Here is a 20,466-nt window from a genome sequence, read left to right as displayed (position 1 = left end):
CTATCAAAAGAAATCAACAAGAGAGAATAATTTTTTTCATAATAATTTCCCTAATTTTCTCAAAATTAAATTACTCCCATTAACTAGAAAATTAACATCAGGCAAGAATTTTAAATCAAAACCTGAATTAACCAGAAGAGGGTTTTGGATCTGACAAATTATTTTCTCAAAAACCAACAAATCAAAGAAGCCACCCAACCTGGAAGAAATCTGTAGAAGAGCCCTAATCTTTTCAATAAGCTTCCAATAAATTTCTTCACCTAAATTCCTGACCTATTTCCTGTGTATCTAAAATAAAGACCTATTCCCTATTTAAACTAAAACTCTAGGTTCAATAGCTTTTTCTCAAAAACCTAAATTTATAATAAAAGTAATTTTATTTTATTTTCTAATTTTATTACAAAAGATAAGCTAACATGCAATAATTAAAAATCATTATTCTTTCTTTTCTTTTCTCATGCAAATTAATTAATTTTCTAAATAAAGAATCAAAACAATACTTTAATTTCAATTAATTCTTTTATTCATTTTTTTTAATTTATTCTTTTATTTATTTATTTAAAATTCTAGGAACAATAAATATAATTAATCTAATTTATTTTTCCATTAAAATTTAAATAAAAATATATTTCTATTATCATGCAGCTTGCAACTTAATTTAATTAATTAATTAAGTTTATGGAATTATCTCATAGTTGAATTGTTTATGCATTGAGATTATAAATTTAGTTAATTAAAAGAAATGCTTTTCTCCCTCATTTAATTTTTCATTAACAAAGCTAATAGTTGCATTTCACAATATTAATGAGCGCAAAATATTTTTAATTAAATTAAATTCTCAAAATCAATGTTACACACTATATAAAATAAATATGAATAAAACTCACTTTTCTAATCAAAATTGATTTTCTTATATATTTAAAATTAATCTTTCTATTCCAAAAAGCAAAAGAGATTAAATTATTTCTGTTTCGAATTAATTTAAATCTTTCCTTTTTAAAATGCATAAACTGAATAAATTCATTATTTAAAATTAACCATTAAATTAAACTCACTACAAACATAAATAGGGCGATCTTTTTAATTAATGATTAATCACATAAAAGAAACCTATTTATTTTAATTCCTCAATTACTAATGCGTAAATGAACACATTAAATCAAAATAAATACTTAGGGTTAAATACTCTATTTACCACACGCCAAACATGCAAACCAAGTAAGCCAACCAATTACCCAACCCGCAAACCCAAATGAAAAGAAAACTGATGGAACACAAGTGACACTCATTTGAGTATGACTAGGGTAAACTGAAGGTTTTACGACCACCTAACCCAAATTCTAAGGACGAAAAAGGTATACTCAACCTTGCGAGTCTAGGTGAAGATGAACCTTACACCTAGGCGGTACTGTACCTGCAATCTCCTACAACCAGGAGTCAGACAAGGATACATATATATATATATATATATATTTAATGAAGATGTTAGCTTGAGATTAATAACAAGAATCAGGAGGACAATTTAAACTTACATAAGAATCAATGCGAAAGCACATTAACAGATATGCACAATAATCATAATATCTGACTAAACATTACCTCATGGTAATTCAACCATTCAAGATTGCCACATAAAAAGTCAACTAGGGTCAAAACCGGTTTTACAAAGCTGACTAGGGTAGGGGTACTACAATCACTATGTAGCATCCGTGCTTACACTTGCCCGCATACATTGTTCATCAATAATTTCTTATTTATAAACAATTTGCTAACCACTGAATCTCCTTGATCACATTTCCCATGATCAATCTTAGCCATTAGATCTTCAATCTTGACTAGGTTCAATGCATCTTTCGATCTGAAAATGTTTTACCTTGCCTAGGGACTTGTATTCCTTTCTTGGAACTTGCACAAGGTTATTGCGGTTCAATCTGAGCTGTAGATCTTCTTGCCACTCTTCTATTGCCATAGATCCTTAACAAACTTCATGCACCACATACCAATCATTTATACATCTCCAGCTCATTAGCATCCTTCATTAAATAATGCTTTTATCCATCCAATGCGATCTATCATAACTCAGTTGCAACTCGGTAAATACTAAACTTTACTCGGTAGACATTCTGCCTTCATTAACCGATATCGATAACCTTAGGGTTTACTGACTAGGTTCCTTAGGGTTTACCAACTAGGTTCATTGCTCGGTGACATAGTATAGTAGCAACCTTACAATCAACAACATATGTAGGATATCAAAACAATCTAAACTTCATGATCTCATCGTTGTCTAACTCGGTAATAGTTGCCCATTGAATAATTTATTTCTCCCCTTATTCATCACATTCTTTCTGTGTCTTTTACCGACATCTTAATTCTCTTCAAATCAATCTTCTCAAGATATGGCAATATCATACTGAATCAAAAAATAAATTTCTTGACATCAATGACAAAATAATGTTATAAAGATAGTTATCATCCTTTTTCAGTTATATCAAATAATCTTCAACAACCTTCTCAATATCCTTAATGAATATCAACAATCTCTCTTTCTATTGAAATGCCAACACAACATCACTAGCCTAATCAGTATTGGTGTAAGCACATAGCATGAATTCATCATTCCTCGAATACCACAAACCATAATCCATAGTCCCCTTCAGGTATTTGAATATCCTCTTCAGAGTAGTGACATGACTCTCTTTCGGATCATCTTGATGTCTAGCAACCATGCACACAACATGCATGATGTCCTATCTAGTCTGAGTAAGATATAGCAGTCCACCAACCATAGATCTATAAAAACTCTGATTAGATTTTAGAGAATCATCATTCTTAGACAATTTACAGCAAGTCATTGTAGGCATTATTGGCATTAAGTTTTCATTGATGTTTGTTAGGAATTGAAAGGACAACTGAGAGGGGGGGTGAATCAATTGTCAATGAATTTCAACCCAATTATAAATTACTTCAACTTAATACTTAATACCGGTAAACCAAACTTAATGCCGGTTAAATAGATTAACAGTGAATATCAATACTGGTGAAACATAATGCATGAAACAGAAAGAGAAACAACATCCACAACACATAACACATAGATTTTTGATGTGGAAACCCTATAAGGGGAAAAACCATGGTGGGAAACCTTACCCACAATCAGATGATACTACTATAGATAGTATGTGTATACAAATGGTGTCTGCACATGCAGAAAGGCTGACCGCCTAGAGCACACTACTCAAATGGGAGTCACAATGAGTACAGTAGGATGGTTAAATCCTAGAATAATGTACTACTTCAAAGTGCATCTGGAATGCTAGATTTAGTACCAGTTTAAGCTCTAATAAACACCTTCAAACCTTCCTCTAACCTTCAAATGATGTTTGCCTGATTCTCTCTATGATATGCTCATATGATCTTCAATATTCACACATACTAAGTTACAATACCATACCACACTGTTACATACATCTCACAAATGAGATTTTACATTTATACAAAACCTAAGACCAAATACTAAGGTCAGCTCATTAAGAATATTACATTCAAATCAATTACAGAATAAGTCTTGATGCAATACAAGATGTCAGCTTCAATACAATAACCAATAACAAATCATCTCCATAATGTGTATCGGTCCATAACCTAAACCTATCTATCAGTAACAACAAATATGTCAACCTGATTAGACCAATAACCAAAACATCAAAACCAAGTATCCAAACCATGTCTTCGACATAATCAAGTGATCTCCAAATGATAACAAGTCATCATCAGTGCCGGTGAACCATATAACCTTGCGGTGAGCATATACCGGTGACTGTGCATAAGTTACTGACTTTACTGGTGAACACAATGTGTCAGTTCAACATAACCATATATCTCCAGAAGGATAAGTGTTGACATCAATGAAAAAACTAATGCAACACATCCATAATACCAACAATCTCCCCCTTTGGCATTGATGGCAACACTAGATGGAAAAACAACTAAGTGCCAAAGCAAAATGCCAAAACCAAAAACCAACAATCTCCCAAGATAGAGATCAATACTAGAAATCAAAACCAAAATGCAGAGAGTATATATCTCTCCCCAATGAATAATCTCTCCCCCTAGGATAATATTTTTCCATAGATATCTCTCCCCCTTTGACATCAAATTCCAAAGCAATTAAGAAAATATACCTAAACATACAACCAACTACTCCCCCTGAGAAGTAGCTCTCCTCCATCAAAGCTGGAAAATGGTTTCTCTATTAGTTTCTATCAGTTTGGTGCCAGTATTCAATCATCTAAGTTTCTACCAGTGAGGGTATTACCCCAAGCTTCTCTCTGAGATATTCAAAAGTTTCCTTAGGAAAAGGCTTTGTAAAGATATCTACAATCTTCTCTTTAGTATTAACATAAACCAATTTCACTACATTTCCTTCAACATTCTCTTTTAGAAAGTTATACTTAATAGAAACATGCTTAGTATTAGAGTGAAATACTAGATTCTTTGATATATCAATTGCTGTTGAATTGTCACAATAGATGATTATTGGTTCTTTGCACTTTACCTTTATGTCCTTCAACATTTGTTTAATCCATAATACCTGAGTACAATTAGTTGCTGCTACAACATATTCTGATTCTGCTGTTGATAATGATGTACAACTTTGCTACTTGTTTAACCAAGAAATCAATCTACTACCAAGAAAGAATACACCACCAGTGATACTATTTCTATCATCTACGTCTCCTGCCCAATTTGCATCGGTGTATGCAAATAAATCAAAATTTTCATCTTTAGGATACCATAATACCAACAATGTTAACCTAGTTTGGAAAAGTCACCAGTAAGTATCACCAATAAGTAAGAAGTGGTGACCGGTATAAGAAGAGCAAGACAAGAGGAAGGCTACCAGTACACATGACTTGTGTCATCTACCAGTAAAGAAGACTTACCAGTAAGACACAAACTGGGATGAAAGTTGTTTGTTTGTTATAAAGGCACAACAATTGGTGAGTAGAACAAAGAGGATATTTGATGGTCATACCAGTAAGGTGAACTAAACCGATAATCAAACTTGATCGATAAAGAATGTCAAACTGACATAAGAATTAAAGCAAAGGTGGATGTCGACAAGCATGACAGCTGCATGTCAGGTGGAGGTATTGCATAGGTTGGTGGAGTGTACATCGACGTAACATATCTGCAAGCAGGTTGGCTTTTATGAGGAACCTGCAAGTCATAGAGGAAGCCAGAGGATTGCGGCTCGAGGAAGGCAAGTTGGCAAAGTGGCTGAATTGATCCTACAAGAAGATTTGATCTTTGTACCCGTTTGGTGAAGGAAATAGCAAAGCCATTAATGGCAAATGACAGAGAAAAACAAAAAAGCATGGTGCAAACCTCCAGATTTAAAAAACGCACATTGGAATGCAAAGCTTTGCTGGTGATTGATTGATGTCATGAAGATCTTATCCCTAGAAAAGAAGATCAAATCAAATCGGATTCGGATCGAGTTGGAGAAGGTAAAACCTAACATGATAGTGATTGAATGTGTTCTTGGTAGGAATCCATAATTATAAATAGATGAGCTCGAAACATAAATGATTGATGCTTGATGTGAAGAATAAGAGACAAGTGAGTTTGAGTGCAGAAAAAGATCATCTTCCTTAGAATTTAGTCTAAGAAACTTGCATAGTGAGTGAGAAGGTAGACCAGTGAGAGGGTTTAATCGACAATGATAGAGTACCGGTATAATTGTAGTAGGTCTAACAGTTGAGAAAACTAGTTAGGTGTGATTGATCAAGAAGGAATCCCTGTGTGACATAGTTGGTTGTGAGACCGTGAGAGAGAGAGAGAGAGAAGAGAGGCCAATAATCAGAGAGAGTGATCTGATAATCGGTAGTGTGAGATCCAGTAAAGAAGAGAATATTGTCAACTAACAGTAATTTATTTGATCAAGAGTTGCAGATCCCATTTGCAACAAGAAGCTATAATTGTATCAAAATTGTGTTTCAATATACATCACCAATTTGGAGCTTCGTGTAGGGGTGGGTGCCCTAAATCAGAAGGGGTTGGTGCCCTAAATATTTGTAATTCAGTATTTCACTTGTGAGGCTGGATTGGAGTAGTAGTCTCTAGCAACTTTTCTCATTGAGATTTTTCCCACATTGGGTTTTCCTCATAAATCTGGTGTTGTGGGTTGTATTTGTGTGATTGTATCTTTTGGTATTTTCATTTGTCTTACTGGTTTGGTTGTTTAGTGCCTAGGATAATAATCGGTTTTCTAGGGTTTCTTTAAAAGAGAAAAGAATTAGGAACAACTGATTCACCCCCCTGTCAGTGGTACATTATGTGCAACAATTGGTATTAGAGACTAGGTTCCTAGTTGTTTAAAAACCTTGGGTAGATTCTGGACTTCGAACACAATGACAAGAAATGAGTCAACTTCCTCAAAATCCCCCATGTTTGATGGATACAACTATGCTTTTTTGAGCAGAAGAATGGAGACCTATATTTCCTCCCTTGGTTTTGATGTGTGGATGTCTGTCAAGAATGGGTTGTAATACCCTAAAAATGGTCATCTAAACCATAGGCACCCTAATCTCGAAATCATTACCAAGGTCCTAACCAAAGACAATTAAAATTAATCTTGAGCACACAATTAATTTTTTAAATCATCAATGTCACATAGAAAATTAATCACTCTGAATTAATCAAATAAATATTTAATTAATTGATAATTTCAAGTAAATCATTTTAAAACAATTATCCTATTTATTTTATTGAATATCCTAGCAAATTTAATTAAATAAATTAATTTGCCATTAAATCATCAAAAAAGGAATTAATTGGAAAAAAAAGAATTAATCATCAAAAAAGGAATTAATTAAAAAAAGAATAAAAAATTGAAAAGAAATCAAGTGGAGATAATCTTGAAAATCAATTTAAAATTTGAAAAAAACTCAGAAAAGCAATTAAAACAATTAAATCTCAAAATTGAATGAAATAGAGAATAAATCATTTTTTCTGATTTTATCTTAATTTTAGTTCATTTTCCTTTAAAACTGAGAAAAGCAGCCAATCACATCAATTCACCTAGATTTTGCTTCCTCTTGGAAAATCTTGACCACTCATCATCATTTGATCTCAGCCGTTGGTTTCAATCTAAATTTTTTATAAATTCAGGCTCTCATCTCCTAATCAAGGATCCTGGAGAATATATTGTTATTATGTTGTTTTTCTCTAGGTTCATTAAGATTTCATATTGAGAATATTTGCATATTAGTTATTACATATTTGTTAAATCATTTAGCTTAAATATTCATTCATAGCTTAATCATGTTAGCCTAATATTCATTAATCTTGCATATCCTGCATTTATCTAGCTTAATCTTGCATCCATTTAGCTCAATTTCATACTCATATAGATTAAATCCTTCATTTAGGTGTTGTCTAGTCACTGGTATTGCATATAAAAATCTGAGAGCAAGACTAAACTCGCATATACTAGAAGGCAATAGGTCACTTTGTGATGGTTTATTATTCATTGTTGATTGATTTACTAACCATGTATCTAATGACTTAATTGAAGTGTTGTGTATTTTAGATACAAATATGATCTACTTTTCACACACACATTTTTGGCACCCACCATGGGGCTTGGAATTCAATCCTTCGACCTCAAAATCATTTCTTTATTTTTCGGGTCTCATCCGTACAACCTCTGCGAAAGGTCATACGAGTATCTATCCTTCATCATATGAAGTTCTGCGGAGTCCTGTCTTTTATCATTCGGTTCAACTAGAATATTGGTATGAGTTTCTTCTTTGCATATTTGATTCTATGTTTTTTCATTCGGGTCTTTGGGAATACTTGTATGGGAAGGTATAGATTGTCGTACGAATTTTTGTTTTCTCATTTCAAAAATAGTATACTTTTCATGGTTTTTTTGTGAATGAAATTTGGATTTTACTGATGCTAACGCTAACCTTGGTCTGTCTTTTGTTGGCTTGAGATTTTTACAGCCTAAATGATTTCTTACAGAACGCTTGTCAAAAAATTTATCAATCAAACATACGCTTGTCAAAGAATCAAAAGAAAAATGACTACTAATTCGTGTTTTGCAGGTTGCCTAAAGAGAATCGACTAAACATCATATATTATTTAAATTCATTTTTAGGCACTTAAATTGCTATTTGGTTAATGAACAAATCTGCCTTTTGTGCTTGAAGAAAGATCTGAGAGGTAGGAGAGTATGCTCTTGTCTTTTATAGATAATCAGAAATCTAGACCCTTGAAGATTTTTCTAAGTTTTGAGATTTGTGTACCTTTAGCAGGCCTATCATAGTGGGAAAAAATAATCACCCTGTGAGAATGACCCAAGCGAGTATAGCTGGACCTGAGCATTCCAACTCACTATAATAAATAAGCCTCTGGTGATTAAAGTCTCAGAGGACGGGATTATTTGAGTTTTCTCTTTGAGATCTCTCATATCGGGCATTTTGTAGGACGTCGTGGTCTCAATCATGTTTATGTGACTATAGCTTGTTTCGGTACCTTGTCGGGCTATAGGCCTCAATCATTCTTGCATGACTTCAAGGGGTAATTTTGAACAAAATTTCTGATTAAGAACTATAAGATAGAGGCTACCCGATTTACCTCTAAAAGAGGAATAATCTTTGTGCAAGAGAGATAGTAACTCTCCCAAGACACTTGCCATATCATGCCCCCATTAGCATTTGGAGTCAGCTAATACGGCATTTAGAATCCATTGCGTGAGACTTAGCGGTCATACTTTGATTAGCTATTGGGTGTGTGCCTAAGTCTGCAAGCAAAGGTTTTCTTCTCTAAGCTAGCTTCCATAGGGTTAGTGTGCTATGCTTGAAAGTCATTATACATCTTGCATGTTTTCTGTGTTTTCATACCTGAAACTAAAATTGAAATACTGGAACCAGAGAAAAACAAACCAAAAAAAAAAACATCTATAACTCAGTGATCAAAACTCTGTGCATGTCCAAAAATGGTCTCTATTAGGTGTCAAAAGTCTGTCTGCTATAATCTCATCTCTTTCCAGTCTTCTATCATACGAGTTTGCTGAATTGTCATCCTGCTACATACATATTGTTGTACGAGTCTTCATTGAACATATTAGTTTGTTGTCTAGCTCCATTAAAACTATTGTACGAGTCTCCAGAATTATTGTTTGACCCTTATTATACTATCATATGAATAAATATCATACTCAATAGATTGTCATCCGGAGGCCACTAAACTATCATATGAGTTTAGGCAGCAACTCATACAATAAACTATCTTTATCATCTGGGAGTTGCTAAACTATCGTTTGGATCTGAAAAACTCCGTCATACGAATTCCTGATTTTGTAAGTCCAGAACAATCAAACTTTCCTCAACCAGTCTACAATGAGCATAAAACTGGTCATCATAATCCTAAGCATAAACAATCTTGATAGTGTACCCTTGTCGCTGTGTTGCACAATTTTGTTGATAATCTTTCAGCTAGTTCAATTAACTACTTATCAAACTTAAGTCACTTAGACCACATCTTACATAGGATAGATTGTTCGTGAAGCCACACTGAGTCTTCGTCACTTCTCTCAAATCACACTAAGTTTCTTAGATCACATCTTATATAGGATAGATCTTTCCTAAAACCAGACTAAATCTTAGTTACTTCTCTCAATCACTACATTAAACGAACAACTAGCTGCAATTTGATCTTGACTTGTGCATCACATCCAACTCTCGGTCATATTAGTCATAAAAGTCTGTTCAAACTAGAAGTTCTTGCAAGAAATATGACAAAGGTAAAGGGCCATCCTTTTCATCAAAAGACAATCCATTCTTTGTGGAAGAGCCCATCTCTAATAAACCTTGATCATCAAATCTACCAATTTTTTATCAACCCTTATCTCCCACCATGTCTGGAGAAAGGCAAGAAAGACAAGCTACTAAACACGATACTTATGACAACCTCAACACCCATGCTAATGACAGTCATTCCTCATCGAGCGATTCTGAAGCCTCCAAACCTACAAAAGCTGTTATAAATAGCTTTCTAAACAACAAACATTTCCAAAAAAATGATGAAGATCATCATGGCTAGAGAAAAGGAAGATTATTTTCTAGAGCTAGCAAAACAAAGTGCTAAACTTCCTATTGATTATAAGATTGAAACCCTTATCACTAAAGATGAAGAGAAACCTTTAATGCTGGTAAACAAACAATTGCAAGCATTATATACTGAAATCAAATAATTCAAAAACAAGGATAAATCATCAAAGAAATATTCTCTGGACACGATATGCTCGTTTCCATTTGACAAAAACCTCTACATGCCTCCATTTCCTTCAAGAGTGGAGATTCCTAAGTTTGACAAATATGATGGAAATGTAGATCCTCAAGACCATGTTAGAGAATTTTGTGCTTTATGTATGGAGTTCATGTACAAAAATATATATCTCATGCACCTTTTCCCAAGGAGTTTAGGAGGACAAGCTATGGAATGGTTTTCAATCCTACCTATTAAAATTAAAACTTTTGAGGAATCAATCGAATTGTTTCTGCAACAATACTCCTATAAAATTCATCATCTAGTCACTATGATCAAGCTTTGCAATACCAAATAGAAAATAGGAGATCCCTTTCTCACTTTTCTTCAATGTTGGAGAAAGATGTTCTCTAGATATTCATGACCTATTCTAGATCCCGAGAAGATGGATATTTTTGTCAATAACCTGATCCCTGAATTCAAATACAATATCCAATTTCAAGTGTACCCTTCATTCAACAAAATGGTAGATAGTGCCCTCAAAATGGAAGATGTTCTTATAAAGAAAGGAGATATATCACTTTGGAAAGAAACATAACAAGGTTCTAGTTCCAAAGAAAAGAACAAATATTGGAAATACGACAAAGATAACAACATAAACATTGTTAATGATGAAGTGGTAGACACTATTAAAGAAAAATCAAAACCCACAATATTTAATCTAGCTAGTGGCACACAAGCAATCAAAGCAGCAAAAACTACAGTAGAAAATCTTGTGAAAAAATGAAAAGAATGGTTTAAAGAGAAACCTTGGCTTTCAAAGCCTAAATGCGAATTTACTCCTCTAGAAGAATCATATGAATCAGCTTTTAAGACTTTATTGGCAAATGATCTGATAACATTGCCAGACAACTCTAGACCATATGATCCAAAATTTAAACCCAAATGGTGGAGGGAAAACAAATATTGTGAATATCATCAAAACAAGGGTCATACAACAAAAAACTACATGAAACTCAAACACAAAATTCAAGACCTCATCAATGCTGGCAAAATTGTTGTTGGAAATCACAGGACTAATGTTGATCACAAAGCTTTTAAATATCCCTTACCTACTTATGAACAAAGTGATTCCTCAAAATCCAAGGGAGGTGCCAAAGTCAATTACACCTACACTAACAATGACAATGTGATCAACATGATTGAATCTTCCCAACTAGAGTATTGCAATGTGATCATAATCAAAGATAAACAAAATAAAGCACAAACGACAAATGTCATGACCCACGCTCAAAGAAGGTTACTCTCCAAGGAGCTAGTTCCTCAACTCCTACTCAAACAATATCAAACATGCAAACTTCTTCAAACAAAAAACCAGATACAATCACGGCTAAATCTAAGTAACTAGTTTCATCATCCTCTCCTGGTTATAGAATCATCAAACGATTGAAAAGAACTAATGCTCAAATCTCCATTTTTTAACTACTTAAAATCTCTTTGGCTCATAGAGAGATCCTGGACAAAACTTTACTCACTACTAATGTCCCTAAATATTTAGATGTAGATCAGTTTCAATCTATGGTGGGTCACTTGACTTCACCTCATTACCTCACTTTCTATGAAGAAGATGACAATTCATCGAATCACCCACATAACCAGCCATTACATATAGAAGCTATAATCTATAAACACCGAGTCAAATGTGTTTTGATAGATGGAGGAACTGGGTTGAATATTTGTGTTAGGATCCAGAAGGACAACTGAGAGGGGGGCATGAATCAGTTGTCAATAAATTATAACCCAAATAACATTTATTTCAATTTAAGCTTAATGTTGGTAAACCAAACTTAGTGTCAGTAAAAAAGATTGGTAGTTATATCAGTACTAGTATAACTTAATGCATGAAATAGAAATGAAAACAACATCCACAACACATGACACAGAGATTTTGATGTGGAAACCCTATAAGGGGAAAAACCATGGTGGGAAACCTTACCCACAATTAGATGATACTACCGTAGATAGTAAGTGTATGCAAATGGGGTCTGCACATGCAGAAAGGCCAACCGCCTATAGCTCACTACTCAATCACAAAATGGGAGTCACAATGACTATAGTAGGATGGTTAAATCCTATAACAATGTACTGCTTCAAGGTAGCATTTGCAATGTTGGATTTAGTACTGGTTTAAGCTAACAAACACCTTCATGACCTTCATTCAACCTTTAGATAATGTGAGCTTGATTTGCACTATAATATTCTCATATGATCTTCAATATTCACACATACACTCATACCATACCATGTTATATATATCTCTCTCATCTCTTAAATGTGATCTTACATTTATACAAAACCTAAGCCCAAATATTAAGGTTGGCTTACTAAAGATATTACATTTAAATCAATTACAAAATAAGTCTTGATGCGATACAATATGTCAGCCTCAATGTATTTACACAATATCCAAACAATAAACCATCTCCATAATGTGTCATGCTGATTTGGAATAGATAACATGTACCAGTTCATAACCTAGACCTATTTGCCAGCAAAGACAAATATGTCAGCAAGATTAGACCAATAATCAAAATACCAAATCCAAACATCCAATCGATGTCTTTGACATAACCAAATGATCTCCAGATGATAACAAGTCATCATCATTTTCGGTGAACCATATAACGTGTCGATGAACATATACTGGTGACTATGCATAAGCCACTAACTTTGTTGGTGGACACAATGTGTTGGTGAACACAATGTGTTGGTGAACACAATAAACCAATATAACTAGAGTGCCAAAACAACAATGTAGACCTCCAGAAGGATAAGTATTGACATCAATGACAAAACCAATGCAACACATCCATAATACCAACAATCTCCCCCTTTGTCATTGATGGAAACACTAGATGGAAAGACATCTAAGTGCCGAAACAGAATGCCAAAACCAATAAACCAACAATCTCCCAAAATAGATTAATACTAGAAATCAAAACCAAAATACATTTCTCCAAATATATCTCTCTCCAATCTATATCTCTCCCTATACAACAAATTATTTTCCATAGATATCCCTCCTCCTTTGACATCAAATGCCAAAGCAGTTAAGAATCAATAGCATAATACAACATACAACTAACTACTCCCCCTGAGAAGTATCTCTCCTCCATCAAAGCTAGAAAAAGATTTCTCTTTTAGTCCTCGTCGGTTTGATGCCAAACTTTAACATCTAAGTCTCTGCCAGTGGGGAAATTACCCCAAGCTGCTCTTTGAGATATTCAAAAGTTTCCTTAGACAAAAGCTTTGTAAAGATATTTGCAATTTGTTCTTTATAAGTATTCACATAAACCAATCTTACTTCATTTGCTTCAACATTCTCTTTTAGAAAGTTATACTTAATAGAGACATGCTTTGTCTTAGAGTGAAATACTGGATTCTTTGATATATCAATTGCTACTAAATTATCACAATAAATAATTACCGGTTCTTTGCATTTTACCTTTATATCCTTCAACATTTTCTTAATCCATAATATCTGAGTAAAATTAGTTGTTGCTGCAACATATTCTGCTTCAGCTGTAGATAATGATGTACAAGTTTGTTTCTTGCTGATCCTTGAAATCAATCTTCTTCCAAGAAAGAATGCACTGCTGGTGGTACTCTTTTTGTCATCTACATCTCCTGCCCAATTTGAATCTATATATTCACTTAACTCAAAGTCATCATTCTTAGGATACCATAAACCAAGATTTGTTGTGCCTTGTAGGTACCAAAAAATCCTTTTTACTATTGATTCATGATTTTCTTTAGGATTGCTTTGAAATGGTGAAACAATACATACTGCATTCATTATATCAGGTCTTGGTTGTGTCAAATACAATAAACCTCCAATCATAGATTTTTACCTTGTCGGATTAATAGGAGATGAATCATCCTTCAATGTCAATTTATCAGTTGTTGTCATAGGAGTACTTACCGGTTTAGAGTTTTCCATACCAAATTTCTTCAGAAGTTCCTTCAAGTATTTTGTTTGACATATGAATATACCTTTATTTGTTTGTAAAATCTACAAACCTAGAATTTTTTTTATCTCTCCAATCATAGACATTTCAAATTCTTCCTACATCTTGTTAGCAAAGTCTTTACACAATCCATCTTTACCACCAAAAATGATGTCATCCACAAAAACTTCAATAACCAAAATGTCATCATTAATGATTTTGTAATACAATTTGCTATCAACATTACCTTTAGTGTATCCAAGCTTCAAAAGATATTTATCAAACCTAGCATACCAAGCTCTGGGAGCTTGCTTTAATCCATATAAAGCTTTCTTTGTAAACCATATCCTTATCATTTGTCAATGATAATCCATCAGGTTGTTCAATATAAACTTCTTCTTCAAGTTCACCATTCAAAAATGCACATTTTACATCCATCTGATATACTTTATAGTTCTTATGAGTTGCAAATGGAAGAAATAGTCTAACTGCCTCAATTCTGGCTATCGTTGCAAAGGTTTCATTATAATCAATTCCTTCCTTTTGAGAATGACCTTTACTTACTAATCTTGCTTTATTCCTGATTACTTTACCATCTTGATTTAGTTTATTCTTAAATACCCATTTAGTTCCGATTACATTTTTGTCTTTAGGCTGGTGAACTAATGTCCAAGTATTGTTCTTTTTAATTTGTTCTAATTCATCTTCCATTGCTTTTATCCAATGTTTATCTTGACATGCTTTAATAACAGATGATGGATCAACTTGAGAAATTAAGCATACCTCTTCATTTGTCAATCTTCCTCTTGTCATAACACCTTGATTCTTGTTTCCAATTATCCAATTTTCTGAATGATTCAATCTTACATACCTGGGTTTATTCACATGTTGTTGTTCTTCAGTCACAGTTGAGTTTTCTGATGATGCTGGTGTGATTGGATCTACATTATGTACTAGTGCAATCTATATTGGTTTATTTATGATCATTTCAACTGTCGGTTCAGAATCTATAGACCTTGAATCTCCTCCAAAGTGTTCATCTATGTTCACATTAGCACTTTCAATGATTTTCTGCAATCTGTTATTAAAACATCTATATGCCTTGCTTCTAGATGAATAACCAAGAAATATTCTTTCATCACTTCTAGGATCAAATTTTCCAATAGTCTCATCTCTCCTAATATAGAATTTGCTTTCAAATATTTTGAAGTATTTAAGAGTAGGAATATGACCAAACTATAGTTCATAAGGGGTCTTACCAGTTTCACCTTTGATGTGAACTATGTTGAAACTGTAAACTGGTATATTCACTTCTTCTCGCGAGTACACATGAGGTAGATTTGCTTCCATTATCATGGTTCTTGCTGCATCTAGAATAGTTCTATTTTTCCTTTCCACAACTCCATTCTGTTGAGGTGTTCGGGGTGTTGATAGTTGTCTTTTGATTCCATTCACGTCACAAATGTATTAAAATCCCTAGATGTAAATTCTCCTCCTTGATCAAATCTCAAACACTTGATTTTCTTGCCGGTTTCATTCTCTACCATTGCCTCATATAACTTGATTTTTCCAAAAGCTTCCGATTTCTCCCTTAGAAAAGTAATCCAACACATTCTAAAATAATCATCAATCATTAGCATAAAATATCTATCTCCTTGAAGACTTCTTGTTCTTGCTGGACCACACAAATTAGTATGAATTAAATCAAGAACATTATTGGATTTCTCAGAAATGCTCTTAAAATTTGTTCTAACTTGCTTTCCCATTTGACATTCCTTACATATCGGATTATGAGGTTTCACAATCTTAGGTAAATCCCTTACTGCCTTAGTTGAACTGATCTTTACAATGCAATCAAAATTCACATGACATAGTCTCTTATGCCATAACCAACTTTCATCAATGTGTGTAATCAAACATGTCTTATCATTAGTATTCAAATTAAAGATATTACCTTTAGTCTGATTACTGGTTGCAATCTCCAATCCAGATCTGTTTATGATTTTGCATTTTCCATTCTTGAATTGTAATTGAAATCCTTTCTCAACTAATTGACCAACACTCAAAAGATTATTCTTTAAACCTTCTACATAATAAACATTGTCAGTATTGTGCTTACCATCCAAAGAAATAGTGCCTCTTCCTTTGATTAAACAAGCTTTATCATCTCCAAATCTTACTTGACCTCCATTACATTCCTGGAATGACAAGAATTTGATTTTATCACCTGTCATATGATTCAAGCATCCACTATCAATGATCCATTCATCATTTTCTTCAATGTTTGCTACTAGTGCCTACTCTACCGGTTTGACAATAGGTGTCGGTTGATCTTCCTTTATTGCAACAAATCCCCATCCATTATCTGTTAGATCTTCATCTGAATCATCTGTAACTCCATCTGCATAGTAACATGATTTATCTCTATTTTTTTTCAAATTTGTATCTATGATACTCAGGGTTAGGCTTTTATGTTCTCTTTTCTTCCTCTCTCAATCTTGCATATCTATCAGGACATCTAGATGCTATATGACCAATTTTATTGCAATTGAAATATTTGAAAGGTGATTTACCTTCATACTTACTTCCTACTAGACCTCTAGGCATATTTCTTGCAAATAGTGCTTCAAGTTCTTCCAGCTCTTCATTTTCCCTCCTAATATCTTCAATTTCTTTTGCATAATGTGCTTTCCAATTAGATTTGTTAGATGATGATGATGTTGTTTTGAAGGCTAAATCAGTCTTGACTATAGCAACTAGACCAAATTCCTCAAGATCAAATGCTGAAAGATTTCCAACCAAGGTATCTCTAGATATTGATGTATCAGGCATTGTTCTCAACTCATTAATAGTAGTTACTTTCATTTTGTAAGCCGGTGGAAAAGCTCTTAAGACTTTAGAAACAATTCTATCTTCACTTAAAGATCCTCGACAACATTGTATTCCTAAAACAATTTCATTAACTCTTTCCATAAATGCATAAATTCTTTCATCTTCTTCCATTTTGAAATTTCCATACCTAACCCAAGAACATTTGAGTTTTGCAATCTTGACAGTGTTATCTCCTTCATTCAATGTTTCTAGTTTATCCCAAATAGCTTTAGCAGTAGATTGGTTTTATAATCTTATGATTTGCTGATCTGATAATGCACTCAGAAGTGCTTCTCTTGCTTTGCAATAATTCTCCAAGTCTTTAGCCAATGTTGGTGGATGAGGTTGATTCAGAGTAGGACCAACATAGGCATTCTTTGTAACATCCCATATATCTCTTCCAATGCAGTTCAAATGTGTCTCCATTCCGATCTTCCATATACCATAATTAGTTCCATCAAGTTTAGGACTGTCCTTCCTAAAAATGTTTGCCACCATAGGATCTCCTCATGTTGTTAGGCTTCTACAAAAAGAGGACTAGGCTCTGATACCAATTATTAGGATCTAGAAGGACAAATGAGAGGGGGGGGGTGAATCAATTATCAATAAATTATAACCCAAATACAAATTATTTCAATTTAAGCTTAATGATGATAAACCAAACTTAGTGCCAGTAAAATAGATTAGCAGTTATATCAGTACCAGTGTAACTTAATGCATGAAACATAAATGAAAACAACATCCACAACACATGACACAAAGATTTTGACGTGGAAACCCTGTAAGGGGAAAAAGCACGGTGGGAAACCTTACCCACAATCAGAGTATACTACTGCAGATAGTAAGTGTATACAAATGGGGTCTACACATGTAGAAAGGCCAACCACCTAGAGCTCACTACTCAATCACAAAATGGGAGTAACACCAACTACAGTAGGATGGTTAAATCCTATAACAATGTACTGCTTCAAGGTAGCATCTACAATGATGGATTCAGTACCAGTTTAAGCTCTGAAAAACACCTTTATGACCTTCCTTCAACCTTTAGATAATGTCTGCTTGATTCACACTATAATCTGCTCATATGATCTTCAATATTCACACATATACTCATACCATACCGTGTTACATATATATCTCTCATCTCTCAAATGAGATCTTACATTTATACAAAGCCTAAAACCAAATATTAATGTCGGCTCACTAAAGATATTACATTTAAATCAATTATAAAATAAGTCTTGATGCAATACAATATGTTGGCCTCAATGTATTTACACAATATCCAAACAATAAACCATCTCCATAACATGTCATGCTGATCTGGAATAGATAACATGTACCGGTTCATAACCTAGACCTATTTGCTGGTAAAGACAAATATGTTAGCCTGATTAGACCAATAATCAAAACACCAAATCCAAACATCCAATCCATGTCTTCAACATAACTAAATGATCTCTATATGATAATGAGTCATCATCATTTCCGGTGAACCATATAACCTATCGGTGAACATATATCATTGATTGTGCATAAGCCACTAACCTTGCTGGTGAACACAATGTGGCAGTTCAACAATAAACCAATATAACCAGAGTGCCAAAACAACAATGTAGACTTCCAAAAGGATAAGTGTTGACATCAATGAAAAAATCAATGCAACACATCCATAATACCAACAATTTGTACCTACAATCTACTGACACTGCTGGGATAATCTGAAAATGTCATTGATCCAACAAAGAAAATAACAATCAAAGCTTATGATGAAGAAGAAAGAAGCTCTAAAGGTCTGGTACTATTATCGATCAGGGTAGGACCTATGGAAAGAGATTTTATCTTTCAGGTGCTTGACCTTCCTCTTTCATACAACATCTTACTAGGCAGGCCATTGATTCACAAAATGAAAGTAGTACAATCTACATATCATCAGTGCTTGAAATTTCCTTATAACAAAGTTGAAGTTAGTATTCTTGCTGATACAAGCTATACCTATAATGCATTAATGCAAAGTATTGATACCTTTGTCCCTCATAATAGAGAAGCCTCTACAGCTAAAAGTTCAAAAACTTTGATGAAAGATTTAGAAAAGAAATTGAAAATCATAGATATTGGCACAGATGGATACAAAATATAACTTTTACTTTCACTAATGTCTCTTCCTCCATCACCAAGATAGTCGAGATAACCATCAGAGGTTATTGTTATCACTATTTTAAAAATGGGTGTTCTTGTCCCATAATTGGTTGTCTATGAAAATTTTGAGTCTAGTGTGGCCTTGTTACCTCTAATTGCTTCAGGTCCAAAGAGGATTTAGGGTTTAAGTCTTAATCACTCTAGTGTTTGAGAAAAGCCTTCTCCTTCTAATTCTGTGTTACTTTATTCACTTAAAAGAAGGGTCCATTGTTCGTGAGAAGTGTCCCACCCCCCCTTCTTATTTCTTCCTAGGTGGGTCTAGCAACGCATTATTTTCTTGAGATTTTCCTAAAGTTTGTAATGTTTAATCAGGTTTTCTAACCAGTGAGCTGGTTCCTTTTGATCTAGCGACCTGCGTGATTTTGCAGCCTTAAGATGCCTGTGAGTTACCATTCGTGAAGTGGCAAAAGGCGGAAGTGGGTCCGACATACAAGGTTTTCACTAAAGAATAAAAACCAATCAAGTTCCTTTTGATCGGACGGCCCGCGTGTTTTCACAAGGCAAAAGTGATTGAGATTTAACCTTCATGAAATGGCGAAAAGGAAATTGGCTCTGAAGTGTAGGCAAAGACTTGGCATAAAAACCGATCAAGTTCCTTTTGATCAAATGGCCCATGTGTTTTTTCAAGGCAAAAGTGCACAGGTTTTACACTCTACGAAATGGCAAAAAGGAAAATGGGTCCAAGAGGCAGCAAAGAGTAAAGTTAAAGGCCGATCAAGTTCCTTTTGATCAAACAGTGGGTGCTATTTCGCAGCTCAAAGATGCAAGGTAATTACCATTCACAAAACAATGAAAACTGCTAGCCTTACGCGCTTGGTGCGCGGTTAGTAGGGTTAACCACTAGTCACAAGATAGAATAAAACCTAATCAAGTTCTATTTGATCGGATGGCCCACGCAGTTTTGTTGGGTGAATGTGCACGATGTTTAGCTTTCATGAAATGGCAAAAGAGATCTAAGCCTATTGCTGGATGAAGAATAGTCAATAAAGTAAAAGTCGTGCAAGTTTCGCTGGATCTAATGGTTGGCGTGATTTCTCTTGATGAAGAAGCATAGATTTTAGGCTTCACGAAATGGCGAAACAAGAAAGTGATAGAAACACAGACATTT

Source organism: Cryptomeria japonica, chromosome 8, assembly GCF_030272615.1.
Source record: "Cryptomeria japonica chromosome 8, Sugi_1.0, whole genome shotgun sequence".
Taxonomy (NCBI): Eukaryota; Viridiplantae; Streptophyta; class Pinopsida; order Cupressales; family Cupressaceae; genus Cryptomeria; species Cryptomeria japonica.
The sequence above is the reverse complement of the archived record's forward strand: the minus strand, read 5'-3'. Positions refer to the sequence as shown.